The 22,418-nt window shown below is 32.7% G+C and overlaps 1 protein-coding gene across 1 annotated transcript in view; it reads right to left on the reverse strand.

Moving 5' to 3' along the window:
• Positions 1 to 22,418, reverse strand: part of LOC127738869 (aryl hydrocarbon receptor-like) — a 109,372-nt gene that overhangs the window by 61,051 nt on the left and 25,903 nt on the right. The window lies entirely within an intron of this gene.

Genomic DNA, 22,418 nt, shown 5'->3' on the forward strand with positions numbered 1-22,418 from the left:
CTGATAATTTAAGTGAATTTTCTAAGTCCAAGGACCATAACTCTGCAAAAAATCATCAAACCGAAACAAAATTCAAACTTGGTCTGTAACTTGTCATGATAAAACTATATACCAATTAGCAAATCAACATCTTCAAGCATGACGAAAAAAAGTGCGGAAAACTGATAATTTGAGTGAATTTTCTAAGTCCAAGGACCATAACTCTGCACAAAATCATCAGACCGGAACAAAATTCGTACTTGATCTGTAACTTGTCATGATAAAACAATGTACTAGTTATTAAATCAATATCTTTAAGAATGACAAAAAAAAGTGCGGAAAACTGAATATTTGAGTGAATTTTCCAAGTCCAAGGACCATAACTCTGCACAAAATTATCAGACCGGAACAAAATTCGAACTTGATCTGTAACTTGTCATGATAAAACTATATACCAAATATCAAATCAATATCTTCAAGAACGAAGAAAAAAAGTGTGGAAAGCTGATTTGCAGGACTGACGGATGGACAGACGGACAGACGGACGGAGTGCAAACCTATTACCCCTTCGACTTCGTCGGTAGGGGACTAAAAAGATTCCCAGTGGGTTCAGGCATAAATATCTCAAGTCAAGAAACGACATGATTTTCAGATTTAAATTGTTTTACATTTAATCGTGTCAGGGCAGTTCACTTTATTTGAACTTTTAAAGACATAATTACACCTTATATAAGAATGCCGGATTTTGATTGGTTGTTAGCCAGTGTATTTTTCTTATATTCTAACATTTTTTCCTCATTTCAAACAAATTTGCCTGTTTTTCACCTCTGCCGGTGAATTTGCCTCAAATTCTCCTCTCTGCCGTGGTATTTGCCATTTTGGATATTCCTTTTTTACCCTCGCGAGCCAGTTCCCGCCAAAATTATTCGGAACCTTTTTCACTTTATCCCGACAACATGGTTAAGCACTATTGATTGAGTTAAACCGAAGACTGTCAGAAATATACATATAAAGAGGGGAAAAAAATGTCTATATATACAAATGAACGATTTAATGATGGTATAACAATGAAATTTACACATATAGATACCATGACGTTACAAAAAGACAGCACTAACGCGTTTAAGTAGATGTATAATCCCCGCGGTACTACGATTTCCCTTCACTTGTACAGACAGTTTCAATCAAAATTTATTCGGTGTAATTAAACAGATATATCATGTTATGGAGGGGTATTTGCGAAAAATACCAGTCTTGGGACCAAAATTCCCTCACCTAGCGGCTTGGGAAATTTCACCGTCCCTTGACTGGTATTTTTCACAAACACCCCTCCATAACATGATATATCTGTTCAAAATAGCTATGGATGCTTAAAATTGCAAAAATTAACTGAAAGCAATGGGTTATGAATTGATGGTTTTATTCCTTAAGCATAGCAGCTGTTTTATTTTGATTTATTTAGTTAAACTTTTATTTGTAAGCTGATGAATGTTGTAAAAGAAAATGAAAGTGAACATTTTAAACATGTTTTCTTCATCCAAGCCAAGGCAATATTTGCCTAAGTCCTATCCTATGCTGTTACCCAAAAAGGTCTCTTAATGTTCACTCAAAAGTGCATACAAAGTCCTTAAAATCCTTAGTTTAAACCTTGGGCCAAAGAGAAGTCAACATATTGTTAACAAACATGTGGCACCAACGTGGTCAAATCCAACCTGTGAACTTGAGGTTTTGGCGGGCAACCTTTCAACATAACGCCTCATTTAAACAGACCTGTGATCTTTGAAAATGCTCAAAACCAATAGTCAGATCAATTCAGAACTGTTTAATTTGTTAAAAAGGGACCTGATGATCTTAGGCCATTTTTAAAGATGACATTGTGACCATAAGGGGTACTCTCCTGGAGCCTCATACATGTAAATGGTTTCTGTTATTTGCGCCATTACATATCTACTGGATGTTTACCAGAAATATCACACTCATAACAAGTGTTCATGCTATCTTAAACATCACAATCAACATTTGACATTTAAAGAAGCTGAGAAGAAAATTGTGTAATTAATTAAAGAGGGATGAAAGTTATATATAACTTTATTAATAAACGCTAATTGCTTGCTATAATGTGCATAAACTATGTACAGAAACGACTTGGGCACTTTAATTTCAAGTGCATTAATACAGCTTCCATCACAGATTTCTTCTGTAGTATTTGTACAAAGCAACTCTAACGTCACTGGCCTACACAATCATTCTAATCATCACAAGTTAATTGTTTGCTTTCTTTTATTTTAATTATAACATGTAATAAAGCATTCTCAACACAAAGTGTTCTCTAAACAAAGGATCATTTATAAGACAAGAAGTTATTTCAAAAACAGAATCAGATTTATTAAGAGTTTGTCTAATTGATTGTTGTTTTTCATGCACAATTTAGGATGAAACAATGTTGTTTTTCATGCACAATTTAGGATGAAAACAAATCAAAGATAAACCCAATATGTAGGTTCTGAATGAAGTTAGTTGACCAATCAGAATGAAGGTTTGGAAATTTAAAGTGCAACTGGGAAAAGGGTATGTTGGATAGGGAAAAATGTTGGCCTAAGTGCAACGAGCCACCGACAGACCGCTAAAAAGAGTTGTTGAAAAGTTCTATAAGATGCACAGAGTTTTCACTCCTCACAAGAGACTTAAGATTTAACCTTTCTAACCATAAGGCCAAAAATAAAATTTTAATTGTTTGAAGTTGCCTACATACCCAAGAGAAAATGAAAACGGGATCTATCGGGATCCCAGTCAAATCCCGGTAAAATTAGCGGGATAAGCCGGGATGGGCCTCAGAAGTCGGGATTCCATTCGGGATAAATATCTGAAACTGGGATCCCATTCGGGATATATGTCTGAAACTGGGATCCCATTGGGATATCTGTCTCAAGCTGGGATCCAATCCCAGTTGAAGCAAGATAAATATACGAAACTGGGATCCCATTGGGATAACTGTCTGAAACCGGGATCCCATCTTACTTTAAACAGGGAAACATAAACCAGAATTTTGTGTGGAATTTAAAAAAAATTATCCTGGAAATGTAAAATATATCCTGGTTATAGATTTCTGTGAAAAACCTAAATTTTGTAAATTTTCCTTTTTAAATCAATATATTTTGAATGACCCCACTTAAAACTGGTGCTTTGAAAAATTGGATGCCCTTTTTTAAATGCCTCTCCCCCACTTATTGCTTCTAAAAATAAAAGTTGTCCTCTTACAATGAAAATTTGAATTATTATTTGAATGCACTTGATAGATCAATTAATGGAAGTAAAGATGAAAAAAATAATTTTCAAAATATTTATATTTGAAGTGTTTTCAGGTTAAAAATAATTAAAAGTAATATTCTGATATGCATTTGCATTCAATTTGTTTTATTTTTTATTTTTTTAGAAAAAAAACCAATAAATTTAAGGAATATATTGTGAAAAGGTGATAAAAAAGGGGAAGTAACTGAAACATTTTTGAAATACACAAATTATTTATGACATAAAGCAAAGGTTATTTGTGTTAAGGTTCATGTGGACCCTTTGGCTAAAATGGCTGCATTTTCACCTCAAAATTTACTCTGAGTACAGACAAACCTGCGCATCTGGAAAAGTTTTAAGGCATAGCATGCCCTAGATAAATAAACTTCTAATGCATGGTATGTTTTAGAAAATTAAAAACTTAACTGGATTTAGCAGTACACTTTTTTTCGTCCCTGCAGAAGATGATAAAATTAACAAACAGTTGAGTTTCACTTGATATGGTCCACTCAGATACACAGTTTAAATCACCAATTATTGTCAGGTATCTATTGTCCATGTCAATCAAAACAGTTCACTTCAATTATTACCTGTGGGGAAGTTCTCAAACCTCTTTCCCAACTTAGTTTATTTTGGCACCTTCTGGAGGAATGAAAAAAAGTGCACTGCAAAATCCGGTTAAGTTTTTAATTTTCTAAAACATAAAATATATTTGAATTTTATTTATCTAGGGCATGCTATGCCTTAAAACTTTTCCAGATGCACAGGTTTGTCTCTACTCAGAGTAAATTTTGAGGTGAAAATGCAGCCATTTTAGACGAAGGGTCCACATGAACCTTAATTAACAATGTGTTTGACACCAAAGCTGTCAGGTGAAGCCCTGCACTTAATGGGTCACTTAATTTGACAGTTTACACAGCTAGCTGAACTTCTGTTGATGGAAGAATTACAAATTTTAGTTTGACAGTATTTCAAAGTCAGAAAAACGCCGAGATTTTCGCGATAAAAACGAAAGGGCGCCCGAGAAACGCCAACGGCTGTTTTGCCAGACAAGCTGGATCGTTTCTGATTTTCTACCTGTTGTCCGGCATTTAAATAACATAGAAAAATTATCAGATCAATGATAGGCCAACGATCGACATCGTAAAACCTTGGTTCTCAACTTATGTAAACAAGTCATGACCACGTGGTTTTTAGTAATTGTACTGAACAGTCCGACCCTAGAAAATACCGTCCTAGATAATGCGGCCACTAGTTCATCCGCATGCACCCTGTGCCGATTAAATTAAAGGTTTTTTTTTCTTATTTTTAAAAACTGGCCAGTAATAAATACTTTTATACGACACCCTTGATTTATTTTTATAATACCGTTACGGGGACGGATCAACTTCTGCCCGATATAATATGGGGCGAGATTGTCACCTCGACGTTAGAGTACTCAATAAAAACGTCATCAAAATGTGATTACGCTGTAGCAAAATAGAAGATTCCATGTGATGGTGAAGATGTTTTCAGATAAGTGCATTAAAAATTTAATTTAACATGTGTATATAATGAGATTATAAAATATAATTTATTGAGGAACTATGATTTTTTTATGGTTTTTTTTTTAGCAAATCAACATCAGAAAATCTGAAAGCATAAACCTGGGAACATGCAGATATATCTAATATATATATGTTCCTGCATAAACTGAAAAATATATTTATTTTTAACAACATTGAATAATCTTGTTGTCACATAACAGGCATAACTGGTAGATATGTAAAAATTTAATTGAATTGTGTGAATGGTTATTAGGTGAAAATAATAAGTCGCTAGTTTTTTATCTTCAGGGGATAAAAAAAGAGGGAGGGTAATTAATTTGATTCCAACTGGCTTCCAATGTATACTGTATAAACATGCAATAATATTTCTATTGAATTTATTGCTTCAAAATGTCTAGAACAATTGATTCTTTGTGGATTTTTTTGATACTTTTAGGGGATTAAATGATTAAATGGAGCTGCCAATTTTGAAAGTAAACGGATTGCATGCAGATTCCAGTTACCTTTACTCAGCAATACTAGTTGGAAGTACAGAGACAGCAAATTTAATTACAGAAAGGAGGAGAACTTCACATGTATCCTTTATATCTGACACACATTTTTAATATTATAATATTTGAAACTGAACAGCGAGCATCATTAAGCCATGGTGAAAACTGCGTATCTAAATACAATTAAGACAATGAAATGCTTGAAGGTGTTAGTGAACATAGGGAGGAGGGGTGGGGTGAGTACCATATTTAATTAATGGGTAATTTAACAATATAAGCAGCCATTAAAAATGGCAAACAAGTTTGCTAGTAGTACTAGTATCTATAATTTTGATGGAAGTTTAAGGATCTGACATTAAATACAAGTACATTTTTTTGAATGGGAACTTGACAGCCATTGAAATAAGATATTAAACATGGCCAATACAATGTAATTCATGCCGCAATGTTTATATATACGTGACAGATTTGATACAACAAGGGCAATATTCATCTACCTTATAATGAGTAATAAATGTGTATATTCCCTCAGAAAATGCAAAATCGTAGCATTTCGGGAATCCCGCCAAAAGTCCGGGATTCCCGATGTAAATCCCAGTGGAAATATACTGGGATCCCAGTATATTTCCACTGGGAAAAAATTTCGGGAATCCCGCCAAAAGTCCGGGATTCCCGATGTAAATCCCAGTGGAAATATACTGGAATCCCAGTATATTTCCACTGGGATAAAATTTCGGGATTCCCGCTAAAAGAGCGGGATCCCAATCAGAATCCCAGTATATTCCAATCAAAATCCCACAATATCCCAGTGGGATCCCAGTATATTTCAACCGGGATTTACATCGGAATTCCTGGACTTTTGGCGGGATTCCCGAAATTTTATCCCGGTGGAATTAGGTGGGATCCCACTTGGAATCCCATCAAAATTCCAGCTGGGATTTCAGTGGGATTCCAGATTTATTTTCTCTTGGGTACCCACCTAAAAGTAGCCTACCCAAAAAATTATGACACAAATCGTTTCAAATTTTTTTTTTTTTTTTAAGATTTTTTCCTGCTCTTATGTCATTTTCTTGTCTAAAACACGTAACTTATGTTGTTGGCCAAAAAAAAATAAAAACATACCTACCTACCCAACCTCACAAGGCACACTGGTAGGCAACATCAAACAAAGAATTTTTTAAGGGTGGCCATATTGGTTGCACATTTATACACCTTACAGTACAGCCAATCATTTACATTTCAGCATAGACCTCACATCGGGACAGATTAGTAGTTCAAAATTTTTTAAGGAGTCTGGCCTTTTATGGGCCTTTGTTATTATACAAAGTTTATTTGTTCAAAAATCTTTGGTTGTCAAGACCTTTGAATCTTAAGCTTTTTCTACTGTTAATCTACAAAAGACGTTTTAGAAGCAGCTAATACAGTATGCTATAGATGTAAATTAGAATTTGATAACATTTAAGACCACTGTAAAAGTCCAAAATTTTCTTTTCGAAATTTTGATTTAATTTATATTCAGATCTGAAATCAAAGATGGCCTCCAATTCAGTTCTTACACTTAAATACCCACCATTAATGACGATGTTTAAGAGGAAGTTATAATAATTTGTTATGTTGATGGATTATCTTCAGTAATTTGTCTCTCTTAAATCCTTTCACAACTTTTCTAGACAAGGGGTGATTGAGAGTTTGATATATTATGTATAGACGCTTGTCTGAAAGCAAGTTTAAGATCTGATATTATGAAATCATACCATCCTACACTCTTATATCCATGGTTGTACTTTTGAGAAAAATTCGTACTAAGATTTCATATAGCAACATCATTATAAAGCAAAGGCAAAAGATGAGGAATAAAAGCACTATTAAATACTGTAATGATTGCAAGGGTTCTATTAATGCTAATAATGTGACCAGGTGGGTATTGTAATAATAAGAACTCTCATTCTCATATCCAATACATATAAATGTATGGAGATTTTCCTGAAATCGCAATAATTAATATCACATTTTTGTCCACTTTTCAATATACCTGAATCATTTTAGGGATAGATCATTTTATTTCAAATTATTTTCCAAAATATCTTATGTTGATAATTCATTAATATAAGTTATAATAATAATACAACTTAACTGCATCTTTCCTAAAATAATCACCCTCTTTTTCCCCAAAAATAAGGTACAATGCAACCTTTCAAATTTAAAATATTGTTTGTATTTTTCACATAGAAGGATTATATAATTCACTGGAAAAACATGCCTAATTTTCTCCTGGGAAATTTTAGATTTCTTGCATAGATAAAATGTCATCATCAATATAGAAACAAATCAGCTATTTTCTCCCCTATTATAGAAAACAAACTAAAATCAATCAAGTTGATAAGTACATGATGGTTTATTTATTATCTAATAACATACAGGTACAAATCAAACAGATGTTGAATTAGGAGAATGGTGTTTCTACTTTTTTACATAGATGTGCATCTGAATGAATTATTCAATATTCAATTCAATATTCAATTATAGAAAAAAATTCATTGGTCCTTAAAAAGCAGGTATGCAATTAATTATGTTTAAATTGATTAAATTTGGAAAATTTGCAGAAATTTTGTTCTACAAACACCATTTATGGCTAGTTAAATATCTCATCTTAATTAAAAAGAAATTGTCCATAATACTATAAATTTTCACTTAATTGATTGATCAGATTTGTGCATATGGTCAGTACATTTACATATGTAAGAACCAAATTGTATTTTATTTTGGTTCCATTTGGATTCTTTTACCAGAGATTTGCCATTTCAAAGTGAAAACATCTGCAAAAAGCAATCTTCATTTAATTTTGGAACCACTTCACTGCTTTGCCAGGATTTTGCCATTTCCGAGTAATAAAGTAACAGCTTGCGAAATGAGATTTGTATAATATTACATAACACGAAGAAATACTTTCACATCTGAATTGACGTCTACAGAAGAACCCATAGATCGATGTTACTTTGTGAATTAAGCAATTATTGTTTTAGCCACAAAAGTCAATGGCACTCCATAGCTATAATGAAATTTACAGAATTCAAAATGTCAGCTTGGGTGCACAATCTTATTCAAGATGTGCAATAATTAAATAAACACTGGTAACAGCCAATAATCAAAGCTTCCAGTTATTCCTTGTAAATTTAGCACTCTTTTTTAACGATTTCTTCCTAAATTCTTCACGGGTATTTATTTCATCCATTAGATTTTAAATAAAATATACAACCATGTTTTGTTTGGCTCATTATATTAAACAGCACTTAACTTATGATTATAAATAAATAACACGCCTATTTCAGAAAGACAATTCTGGCGAATTTCATAATCTAAAAATTAGGATACTCTCTATAGTACAATAAATTGTGGGATGTTTCAAATTTCACAATAAAAGAACAGATGTTACATTGATTTTTACAAATTTACAAATTTACATGTTATTGTTTTCTATGATATTGTAACATAATTAATAATTTTTTGGATGAGAAACTCACAACAAAACACACCCATTGACTGGAAAAGTACACCTCAGAAAGTGTTTTTGATACAAAATATACATAAATGTTCTACATTTGTCTAGACTTAACTAAATGGAAACTTATCTTATCTAATCACATATGCTATTTGGCAAAACATACCCTGCATATGACATTTAAATGATGGTTGTTTTTTTGTATACCATTATTGCACAACTGTCTTCTATTAACCACAAGTGTATTATTTCTATATTTTTCCTAACACTACTGCCTAACAGTCTTGAATTCATTTGACCACTGCATGACAACTTCTTTATTCCATGTAAGAACTTATAATACTCATATAACAGATAATCAATACAATAAATCCATAGCTATATGTCTTAAGAACGAAAAATGCAACCTCCAGCAAAGAATTGATAATGATTCTGGTTACTTATGTTTTCAAACTTTTCCTTAATAATTTGTTACTCCTCATGTTTTTACCTAGGAAATAACTCATTATAGATACCAGGATTGAAATTTGTACTCCAGACGCACGTTTCGTCTAAAAAAGACTCACAAATGAGGCTCGATTCAAAAGAGGCCAAACAAAGTACTAAGTTGAAGAGCATTGAGGACCCAAAATTTCTGGAATTGCATTAAAAAAATGTTTTTATAATTTTGTATTTCTAAATACTTTTATCAAATACACCTCTAGCAAGATAATATAAAACTCTTGTTATTTCTAATATATTATACATATTTATTCCCATACATTTTATTTGAAACATCAAGATACATGTTTTGTTACCGAAAATTCCTATTTTTCAAAATTCTATTATCTCAAAATAAGCACAATCATATCATATCAAAATAAACTGGTTTAATAAAAGTGGAACTCTGTTTTTCCACAGTCAATCCTAATTATTTCCGAAAAATTTACAATTTGTTGTATTGATGCGACATCATTAAATCTTCAAAGTCGAATAGAGCTAATATGTCCATAAGCAGAAATCTAGTTATTTCATAATATTGGATCTATCTTATATTTTACATGATTTTCTTGTCTCATATGTGATCTATCGAAAAAGATGTTATTTAACATGAAAATGTTGTTATTTTGAATTTCAGAAGAGAACGGCCCTTTATATCTTGCTGTTCAGTGTGAGCCAAGGCTCCGTGTTGAAGGCCGTACTTTGACCTATAATGGTTTACTTTTACAAATTGTGACTTGGATGGAGAGTTGTCTCATTGGCACTCATACCACATCTTCTAATATATATCTATAAAATATGTTAGATTAACAGGATCAAAAAAATTGTTGACACAGAAATATGTCTTGTATGTGTGTAATTTTTATAATGTAAAGCAAACATTGAAATTTAATCACTGTAATACTATTTGTACATTAGTGAAATCCTAAATACTGTCCAATAAAAATACTATCAGTACACTTGGGAAATATAAGGATGGAAATCCTGAATACACTCAAATTAAAACAACTTAGTACAATGTATTTCCTAAGAATAAATGTTTTAAAGACTTTATGTGATAGTATCAAGATATAAAGATAAATTGACCTTATCTCAAACTTCAACATGGAAACTTTACATAAGTTTCAAAGTCAATATACCATGCATGAGGATGTGGGGTCAAACAATCCCGACAGAAAAGAGATAGTTTAAGTCAATGCTTTTAAAACTGCAAACACCATTGACTTACCAAAACTAGAGGCTCTCAAGAGCCTGTGTCACTCACCTGATTCTAATTTGGTTTTGGAAATCTTGTAAAAATAGATTAAAATCATAACAGATACCCTAATAATGATTGAAGCCAAATTTGGTTTAATATTGGCCCTGTAATTTAACCCTTTGGGCCAGGTGAGCTAAAAATTGGTTAATCACAAGCTTTAATAATTGTTGACTCAGCTTATGTCGATGCTGTAAACAGCATATCTAAGTGACTTGCTTCCCATGACTTTGTTGCAAGCCAAACAAAAAGTATGTTTTATTTTATTTTTAAAAATATTTTATAGTTTACAAACAAGAGTGAACATGCTGAAATGTTTCATCTGTTAAACTGACCATTGATTTTATGTTCAAAGTCTTAAAGATAAAGGTTTTTCTACAAGTATCACATAAACTTAACATTTTTAAAGATTCATGACAATGAGGTCAAGGTCAGATAAATCCTATCAGACAGACAAGTACACCTTACATTAATTGCATACACCAAATATAGTTGACCTATTGCTTATGGTTTTTGAAAAACACAAAAACTTAAAATTGACCAATGAACCATGAAATTGAGGTCAAGGTCAGATTATACCTGCAAGATGAAATTGAACACCTTACATTATCATTCCATACACCACACATATAGTTGACCTACTGCTTATTGTATCTAAGAAATGGACCTAATAACATGACTTTTAACCTTGATCACTGAGCCGCAAAATGAGGTCAAGGTCAGGTGAACACTGTCTGACAGACATGTAGACGTTGCAAAGAACCCATATACATTTAGTTATCCTATTACTCATAATAAGTGAGAAATTCACATTACAAATAAATGGAGACACAGATGATGCCCCTGCTTGCATACAACATTATAAAGGGACATAACTCAAGAACAATAAAAGTGCCGCTACCCAAATTTGTACTTGATCTTAGTTTTGTGGTAATAAGTATTGTGTATAGGTTTCATGTTTGGTTCGGGTAAACTGAAGTTACAGAACGGAAACTAAACATTTTGCAATTTTTCGATTTATAAAGGGGCATAATTCAATAATGGTTAAAGTGACACTACCCAAATTCAACTTGATCTGTGTTTTATCAGTGGAAGGCAAAATTAAACATTGCATTGTATAAAGCATTGATTGTAGTTGATTCAACTATAATCATGGACAAAGGAAGATAACTTCAATTTTAAAAATTACTTGAACAATGACATCATTGATATTTTTAGAAAAAAAATGAAAAATTTAGCAATTTTTCCATTTGTAAAGGGGCATAACTCTAGAATAGTAAAAGTGACGCCACCAAAATTCAAACTTGATCTGGGTATTGTGGTAATAAACATTGTGCATAAGTTTCATAACATTTGGTTGAAGCAAACTTAAGTTAGAGAACGAGAATGAAAAATTTTGCAATTTTTCCATTTATAAAGGGGCATAACTCTAGAACGGTTAAAGTGACGCCACCAAAATTCAAACTTGATCTGTGTTTTGTGGTAATAAGCATTGTGTATAAGTTTCATAACATTTGGTTGAGGCAAACTTAAGTTAGAGAAGGGAAACCAATTTTGGGACGTATGGACGTACGTACGTAAGGGTTCGACACTAACGCTAGTCCGCTAGCCCGAGGCTAGTAAAAATTAGGGAGGGCTAGTAAAGTTTTCATCACAGTAGTCTGACGGGCTAGTCAAAATTTTGTTTAAAATTAGGAATTTCACAAAATTTAATTGTCAACAAATCCCAGATTTTTTGCTGACCTTTGTTATCTTTACTGTAAAGTTTACTCACATATAGTTTTAGGACTTTTTATTGTCAAACATTTTTAAAATGAAATGTACTTTTTGAGGGGACGGAAACGAAAATAATGATGGTACTTAATACATTGAAAACCACGTGTTTTACAAACATTGTGATGATTCTGATCAGAAACCTGGATCTCAAAAGTGCTTTCATAATATCAAAACAATAACATGAATACAAAATTAACATTCATTACTACTGATGCCATCAGGGTTTGGAAAAAATTAGTAAGGGTTCCGCGGAACCCAGTGTCTCGCCTACTTTTGCTGTTAATCGCAGGCTCAACAAAAATAAGATGAGGAAAAAATTTAATAAAAATATTCCTCTCGATACAATTTTTTTATTGTAAGAAGCTTCTGTCCAAGTTTGGTAAAAATCCAGGATAGTTTATGAATCTAATAAATGTTTTAAAAACTTTAACTGCAGACTGTATGTAATGTTTACTGGAAGAAAAACTAAGTCCATTTATAAGTAATATACGCAAAAACGGGAATTTTTTTTTTACAAAATTTCCTTCTAGATACTAGCTTTTGATCATAAACAAGCTTTTGTCCAAGTTTGGTACAAATCCAGGATAGTTTAAGAAAGTTATTAAAATTTTAAAAACTTTAACCACAGAGTGAATGTAATGTTTCTTAGCAGAAAAACTAAGTCCATTTTTAAGTAAAATACGGAAAAACAGGAATCATTTTTTTACAAAATTTAATTCTGGATACTATCTTATGATCATAAACAAGCTTCTGTCCAAGTTTGGTAGAAATCCAGGATAGTTTAAGAAAGTATTAAAATTTCAAAAACTTTAACCACAGAGTGAATATTTGAGGACGCCGCCGACACCGACGGAATGTAGGATCGCTATGTCTCGCTTTTTAAATCCATTACTTATCCATCTTCATTAAAGACACTAGTAATAATGATAATGATTTTGAACCCCCTTTTGGTTCATCACCCCCAAACTCAATCCCAGCCTTCCCTTTGTGGTATGATACCTTGCAGTACAATTTCAAAGAGATCCATACACTTGAACACAAGTTATTGTCTGGAAACTGTAAAAATGCTTGTTTTTTGGCCCCTTTTTGGCCCCAAATTCCTAAACGTTTAGGGCAATTACCCCCAAACTCAAACCCAGCTTTCCCTTTTTGATATGGAACCTTGTAGTATAATTTCATAAAGATCCATACACTTACACACAAGTTATTGTCCTGAAACTAGAAAAATGCTTGTTTTTTGCCCCTAATTCCTAATATTTTGAGGCAATTACCCCCAAAATCAATCCCAGCTTTCCCTTTGTGGTATGGTACCTTGCAGTTCAATTCCAGAGAGATCCATACACTTGAACACAAGTTATTGTCTGGAAACTAGAAAAATGCTTATTTTCAGCCCCTTATTCCTAAATGTTTAGGGCAATTACCCCCAAACTCAATTCCAGCTTTCCCTTTGTGATATGGAACCTTGTAGTACAATTTCAGAAAGATCCATACACTTACACACAAGTTATTGTCATGAAACTAGAAAAATGCTTGTTTTTTGCCCCTTTTTTGGCCCCTAATTCCTAATATTTTGAGGCAATTACCCCAAAATCAATCCCAGCTTTCCCTTTGTGGTATGGTACCTTGCAGTACAATTTCAGAGAGATCCATACACTTGAACACAAGTTATTGTCTGGAAACTAGAAAAATGCATATTTTTAGCCCCTTATTTCTAAACGTTTCGGGCAATTACCCCCAAACTCAATTCCAGGCTTCCCTTTGTGATATGGAACCTTGTAGTACAATTTCAGAAAGATCCATACACTTACACACAAGTTATTGTCATGAAACTAGAAAAATGCTTGTTTTTTGCCCCTTTTTTGGCCCCTAATTCCTAAAATTTTGAGGCATTTAACCCCAAAATCAATCCCAGCATTCCCTTCATGATATGGAACCTTGTGGTACAATGTCAGAGAGATCCATACACTAACACACAAGTTATTGTCTGGAAGTTACAAAAATGCTTATTTTTGGCCCCTAATTCCTTAACTGTTGGTACCATAACCCACAAAATCAATCCAAACCTTTCTTTTGTGGGATTGAACCTTATGGTAAAATTTCATAAAGATCCATTCACTTAAACTAAAGTTATTGTGCGAAAACCAATGTGTCTTCGGACGACGATGACGACGACGACGCCAACGTCATACCAATATATGACCGCAAAATTTTTTTGTGGTCGTATAAAAATGATATCACTAGCCCTGCAGGCTAGTACATACATTTAGTTAGTGTCAAACTCAGTACGTACGTACAGACAGACGGACAAGGGTAAAACTTAATACCCCCTCCACTTTGGGGGGGGCATAAAAAATAATAATAATTTTTTTCAAGCAGTTGCTGAATCATGAAAATGAGGTCAAGGACAATGGACATATAACAGACAGAAACTTTGTAACATAAGGTATCTGCATACAAAGTGTGAAGCAGTCAGGTCTTCTTCCTTCTGAAATATAAAACTTAATACAAATAGTTTACACTGCCATTAGCTGGATAGTAATCTCTATGTCTCCCATACTTCAACATTTTATTCGCAAGCAAAAATGAACTCCAACACAAGCTCATACAAAAGTGTTAACTTATTTTTATAAAGTTCTTCATGAAATTCAAACAGAATTGTGACTGAATTACATGAACATTGTCAACACTTATTGATTTCAACTGCAATGGTACTTGACCAGCAATCTAAATAAACTGTTAACACAGAGATATGTCTCGCCTATTTGTTATTTTGATAATGCAAATGTTGAAATTAAAATAGCAATACTTTAACATGTAAGTTATGCAAATATTTAAAGTCAATGAACCATGACTGAAGGTACAGGGCTAAACAATCTCCCTGGAAATCAGATGTGCCAATGCTAATACAACTGCATACCAAATACCATTGACTTTTTCATATATCGTTCTCTTTAAACAAACCTTAACACAAACATTTACTTGTGAACTATGTAAAAGTTTCAAAGTCAATGAACAATAATGAGGGGGTGGGGTTATATAATCTCTGTGGAAATGAAACTTGCAAATGCCAATACATTTGCATACCAAATATCAATGACTTAACATAAGTGGTTCATCTTAAACTGACCTAATCACAAACTAATACATATAAACTAAGCAAAAGTTTCAAAGTCAATAGACCGTGACTGAGGGGTAAAGACGAAATATACTCCATGGAAATGAGATGTGCTAATGCTTATACAACTGGATACCAATTATAATTGACCTACAACTAACAGTTCCCCTTAAACTGATCTAATCACAAACTATAATACATGAAAATTAATAAAAAATGTCAAAGTCAATAGACCATGACTGAGGAGACGTGCCCAAATAATATCTATGGAACTGAGATATGCCAACGCTTATACAACTGCATACCAAATTTAATTGACCTACCACTAGTGGTTGCCCAGAAACTGACCTAATCACAAACTAATACATGTAAACTAAGCAAAGTTTCAAAGTCAATAGACCATGACTGAGGGGGCTGGGCCAAATAATCGCCATGGTAATGAGATGTGCCAATGCTTATACAACTGCATACCAAATATCATTGACCTACCACTAGTGGTTCACCATAAACTAGACATAATCACAAACTAATACATTGTTGACGACGCCGCCGCCGCCAACAACAGCATACCTATGTCTTGCTTTTTGACTCCGTCAAGGCGAGACAAAAATGTTAACAGAACCCACAATAGAATTCAGATAGATCTTACAAAAATCCTAAACACACATATATTTTATTCTAATAACTGTGGTCAAGATTTAGAACATATTACTTCTTATTGCAGACCACTGCAAAGGGCATCTCTGGTTGTATTTAATACAGAGCCCATGTTGAATGGGTGAAACATTCCTTACATGAAAAAGGCCTTTAGTATAGCTTTTTTTGAGATTGAGGCTCATTGATAGCCGTTATTCAGAGGTTAAATTTTCGAATCCTATGATACTTATCATCTTTTCATTCATTTCATGTTAGAATCACTTCAATAATTATAGCTTTTGTGCTGATGGGGCATAAAACATCAACAATAAATCAATCAACACTCAATTATGGAAATGGGTAAGAAATAATAACTAGAACCCTATATATAAATCTATTCAATACTAACAAGACAACTGCTAAGACCAGTAGATGGACATTGATTGGGGTCATGACCAGAATACCTGCATGTTATTAATGATAATCTATACAGAGTACTACCATTCTACAGTAATTAGTCTATTCTATTAGTAAGAATGCGGAATGCATCAAGAAAATGCAGTTCATCTGATATAATTGTTGTACTGCTTGTAGAAAATTACCACAAGCTTTTAAGTCAATTGTATCTGAAGTCATCATTTTCATTTTGTTATTTTACCCAGATACACCACTTTACCCCTTAATGTCAAGGAACAGTAAATGGGCTGTGTCACTGATTTTGGTAAAATTTTCCATACAACTTTAGCTCGTTGAAGTATAACTGAAAATTGAAAAAATAATGCATTGATCTCTTTTATTTTCTGAAATATTGCTAATTAAATTATCTCAAAATAGGTCAAATATTGTATCGAAAGCATCTAAAATTGGCCCAAATCATTCTTTAATATGTCTTAAAATGATCAAATCTCCAATTTCTAGTACCTAGATTTTTCTTAAAAAACTATACGTTGTTGATATAAAAAATTCAGTTCTAATGATATAAAATAAGGATAAGGTCACCGACTTTGTTTTCAGTATAGTGTATTGACCAATCTGTAACACAGTTGGTAGTGAAAAACGTCAAAAATCAACATTTTACAGCTTATAATGCGATGACATTACGTTTATTTTGACGTATAGTGGTATTTTATTCAACTAGAACACTACTTTGAATATGTATAAAAAAAGAAGTCTGTGACCCTATTATTATTTCACATCAATAAAACTGAAATTTGTGTATTTTTCTTAAAAAAATCTATGTACTAAATATTGGAGATTTGATGGTTTTAAGACAAATAAAAGAACGATTTTGGCCGATTTTAAATGATTTCTTTACAAATGTTCACCTATTTTGACAGAATTCAATTGTTAATATTTCAGAAAATAAAAGAGATAATTACATTATTTTTTTCGATTTTCAGTTATAGTTCAACAACCCAAAGTTGTATGCAAAATTTTAACAAAATCTGTGACACATCTCATTTACTGTGAATTGAACTTAAATGTCCTAAAAATTACATTTTGATGTAAATGTATCATATAAAATGCTTTTTCACAATTGTTGTATTAGACCCGTCACATTAAGTCAATTAAGGAAATAGTTCCTTAATTGCAAATTGTTTTTTTATAGATATGTAACCCCAGGGACAATAGGGGCAATTTGGATTCTGTAATTGTTATCCCATGAGGACACAGTGTGTCAGTGTAAGATCACCCCGACGAACGGAGACCTGAGGGTGATCTTACACTGACACACCAAGTCCAAGTGGTATAACTATTTTACATCCCAACTCTTCTAGACTATATGAAAAAACATTTACGCTTCATAACATCTAGTTCAGAATGCCATACAATAATTATAATATACTTTATATATTACTATATAGTATATACCCTTTATGAGCCCCAGTTACAACATTTAAATATGTTAAATTAACAGTGAGTTTGTATCCAGTCGTCCTGGTGTAGGGGTATGAATCGTGGCTTCATATGCTAAAGGTCTTGAGTTTGATTCCCCGCTTAGACACTGGAAATTTAGTGGACTTTTTCTACATAATTTTGAAAGTTAGTCTTTATTCCGCTGAAATATTTATAAGTTTGTTGTGTGTTCGACATTCCAGCCAAAATGTTACAGAACAAAAGAAAGCATGTAGAACAAAGAAACTCAAGGTAAGGTGATCCGACTCAGGTCACCTCTGTTAGAACAAATGAGTTGGGATGTAAAATATCAGTGATCAAGTAAGACTAGTAGTGGATCAAAGGGTATCAATTTTGTTGATTTGATGGTAGATTGTTGATTAAAACAACAAGAGTGCACACACTGAAATGTCTCGCCTTCTTTACTAACCATTGATTTTATGCTGATAGTCCTAAATACAAAGCTTTACTACAAGTAACACATAAACTTAACATGATCCAAGAAAATGAGGTCAAGGTCAGATAAACCAAACGAGAAATACATGTACACCTTACAATCATTCAATAAACCAAACATAGTTGACCTATTGCTTATTGTTTCTAAGAAACAGTCTTAAACAAGAAAACTTAACATTGACCAATGAACCATGAAAATGAGGTCAAGGTCAGATGATACCTGCCAGACAGACATATACACCTTACAATCCTTCCATACATCAAATATAGTTGATCTACTGCTTATAGTTGAAGAAAAACAGGCCAAAACACAAAAACTATGATGACACCTACCAGTTGGACATGTACACCTTACAATCATTCCATATACCAAATATAGTAGACCTACTGCTTATAGTATCTGATATATGGACTTGACCACGAAAACTTAACCTTGTTCACTGATCCATGAAATGAGGTCGAGGTCAAATGAAAATTGTCTGACGGGCATGAAGCCTTGCAAGGTACGCACATACTAAATATAGTTATCCTATTACTCATAATAAGAAAGGAATTAACATTTCAAATAAATGTGGATAGTGTCCACATGTGGACACAGATGATGCCCCCGCTTGCATATCATATAGTTATAAAGAGACATAACTGAAGAACAGTAAAAGTGACACTACCCAAATTTGAACTTGATCTGAGTTTTGTGGTAATAAGCAATTTTTCTATTTGTAAACATGCATAACTCTAGAACGGTTGTGTATAAGTTTTATAACATTTAGTTGAGACAAACTAAAGTTAGAGAACGGAAACGAAAAATTCAGCAATTTTTATGTTTATAAAGGGACGTAACTCAAGAATGGTAAAAGTGTTGCCACCAAATTTCGTACTTAATCTGTATTATGTAGTAATAAGCATTGTGTATAAGTTTCATAACATTTGGTTGAGGCAAACTAAAGTTAGAAAACGGAAACAAAAAATTTGTACTTGATCTTAGTTTTGTGGTAATGAATATTGTGTATAGGTTTCAAAATGTTTGGTTGGGGCAAACTTAAGTTACAGAATGGAAACTAAAAGTTTTGCAATCTTTCGATTTATAAAGGGGCATAACTCAATAATGGTTAAAGTGACACTACCCAAATTCAACTTGATCTGTGTTTTATCAGTGGAAGTCAAAATTAAACATTGCATTGTATAAAGCATTGATTGTAGTTGATTCAACTATAATCATGGACAAAGGAAGATAACTCCAATTTTAAAAATTACTTGATATTTAGAAGAAAATAAAATTTTTGCAATTTTTCCATTTATAAAGGGACATAACTCTAGAGCGGTTAAAGTGACGCCACCAAAATTCAAACTTGATCTGTGTTTTGTGGTAATAAGCATTGTGTATAAGTTTCATAACATTTGGTTGAGGCAAACTTAAGTTAGAGAACAGAAATTACAAATTTTGCAATTATTCCATTTATAAAGGGACATAACTCTAGAACGATTAAAGTGACACCACCAAAAATTCAAACTTGATCTGTGTTTTGTGGTAATTAGCATTGTGTATAAGTTTCATAACATTTGGTTGAGGTAAACTTAAGTTAGAGAACGGAAATGATAAATTCAGCAATTTTCCATTTATAAAGGGGCATAACTCTAGAACAGTTAAAGTGACGCCACCAAAATTCAAACTTGATCTGTGTTTGGTGGTAGTAAGCACTGTGTATAAGTTTCATAACATTTGTTTGAGGCAAACTCAAGTTAGAGAACGGAAACCAATTATGGTATACGGATGGACGGACGGACGGACGGACGTACATACGTACGTACAGACGGACAAGGGTAAAACTTAATGCCCCCACCGCTACGGGGGGTGGCATAAAAAAGAAACGCACAATAACAATACGTAACCCCAACTCCGTTGTAAAAAATAAATCAAAGGATTTTTGCTATGAAGGCAAAATTTTCTTATAAAGCTTTCCTAATATGAACATTTTGAAAATTTCTTATTCAATGTCAATGTTTCAATTATTCTGCACATTGAGAACACTTGTAATAAACATGTGCAGCAGGAATTTAAATGAATTTGCCTTTTAATGCAATTGTTTGAGAAGAATTTATTACCCACCACAGGACGACATTAATTTGATTTAATAAATGAATGCCATGCATGTGTAACTTATTCCTTCTTCAATTTACATCAAAAATTAAATGCCACGAAATTAACATTAAATTCAAAAAGCACTAGCTTTCTCCATCCTTATTGAATTCTGATAAACTGAACCATAGATTCTATTTTAGATTTTTTCTACAGAACTTTAGACTAAATCAAATCATTTTTTAGTAACTTTCAAATGATCCAACTGTCACTTGAATGGAATAAAAACTTCAAGTAACTTATAAAACACTGTCCTTTCTTATCAAATACTTGAACAAAATTTTGCAACAGGTTACTAAGTAATCTTTTTAATTGAGAACTTGTTTTTAAAGTCATTCCAAAACTGTTTTAGTGTCCTCTTGGTGACCTGCCTCTAGTAAATGAGGTCATGGGTTCAATCCCCAACTTAGGCAAAAAACCAACCTATTAAATTCTTTGTGAAGCATGAGGTATTTTACGTGGAAAGAGCATATACTGTGTCAGAATAATGAGTTCAGTTACAGGACATTCCTGTGTGCTGTTATTTTGTAAAAATTTTAGCTGTGCCTGTCAATCTAGTATAATTAGAGTCCTTATAATGTTAAAGTCCTGAATATTGCAGTAAATTAAACATGCTGTCAATCAATACAGTTATTCCAAAGGCATGTATTACATTTGTAAAAGTCCAGTACAAGTATGCAGGCACAAAAATGTCTTGACTACTTAATTTATTATGTCTGAATAATGTGTAGACACTCTTTGAGACTATAGGTTGAATTTTGTCCAGTAAATTTCTATATTGTGCAAGCTTGTGGGCAGTATGATATTCTATGAAGAATAATTCTCGCAAATATTCATGCAAAAAGCCTTTAGTAAAACAAAGCTTAAAAAACTGTCTGAAACATATTTTTTCCACTGATGACTTTCCGCATTCGAATCTTTTTTTTCAACAGTGCATCTTTCTGTATGAAATATGTTGCTGCAATATAGCATGCTGATTTGCATGTATCAAGAAAACTCAATGTTAACATGACAGACTGACATGCACAGAATAAGACCTATGCATCAAGTTACTTGATCCTGTCAGACAGACATTTAAATTTTACAATCATTTTAAAACCAAATATATTACTCATAGTAACTGAGAAACTGACAGAAGCATGAAAACTTAACATTGACTTCAATAAGTCATTGAACCATGGAAATGAGGTCAAGGTAACTAGAAATATGGCAAAAAGAACTTCAGAACATTTTGAAACCATCTGTATACAAAATATGGCTTGTCTAGCTCTGTAAATCTTCTGAAATAACTAGATATCATTGAGATGGAAGCCATCTCTGTGGGTCCCACTGTGAATAATGTGTGGTAAAAAATTTGTATCTAAGTTTTTGACCTTGACCTTTGACCTAGGAAGTTGTACATACATTAAGACACAACCTCTGGTGTTGGTTAATATACATGTCAAGTATAAACTTTGAAACCATAACGGTTCTCTAGATATAGAGTGGACACAATTTGTTACGTACAGAGGGACAGATGGATGGACAGACAGACGGACAATTTGCCATCTAATTATAGCTTCAAAGTCTCAAAATCAGTGACTTATATCATAGCTGACATAGGCAACATTAAAATAAATTTTGTGGTCCAGTAATAAGTGTCTTTTTAAGTGGACAATAATGCCAATAAAAATCAGAGGACCAAAAGTAAGAAAAACATCTGTTATAGATCTACTAAACAAATTATTAAGTCCAATAAAGATTTTTGACTTTTAAAATCACTTTTAATAGTGATAATATACACCTATTGACTGGTTATGAGGGTAATAGCAAGTTTGTTGTCCCTGAGATACCAACTATTGCTTGAGGTGAAGCCGAGGGCAA

Source organism: Mytilus californianus, unplaced genomic scaffold (assembly GCF_021869535.1).
Source record: "Mytilus californianus isolate M0D057914Y unplaced genomic scaffold, xbMytCali1.0.p SCAF_4, whole genome shotgun sequence".
Taxonomy (NCBI): domain Eukaryota; kingdom Metazoa; phylum Mollusca; class Bivalvia; order Mytilida; family Mytilidae; genus Mytilus; species Mytilus californianus.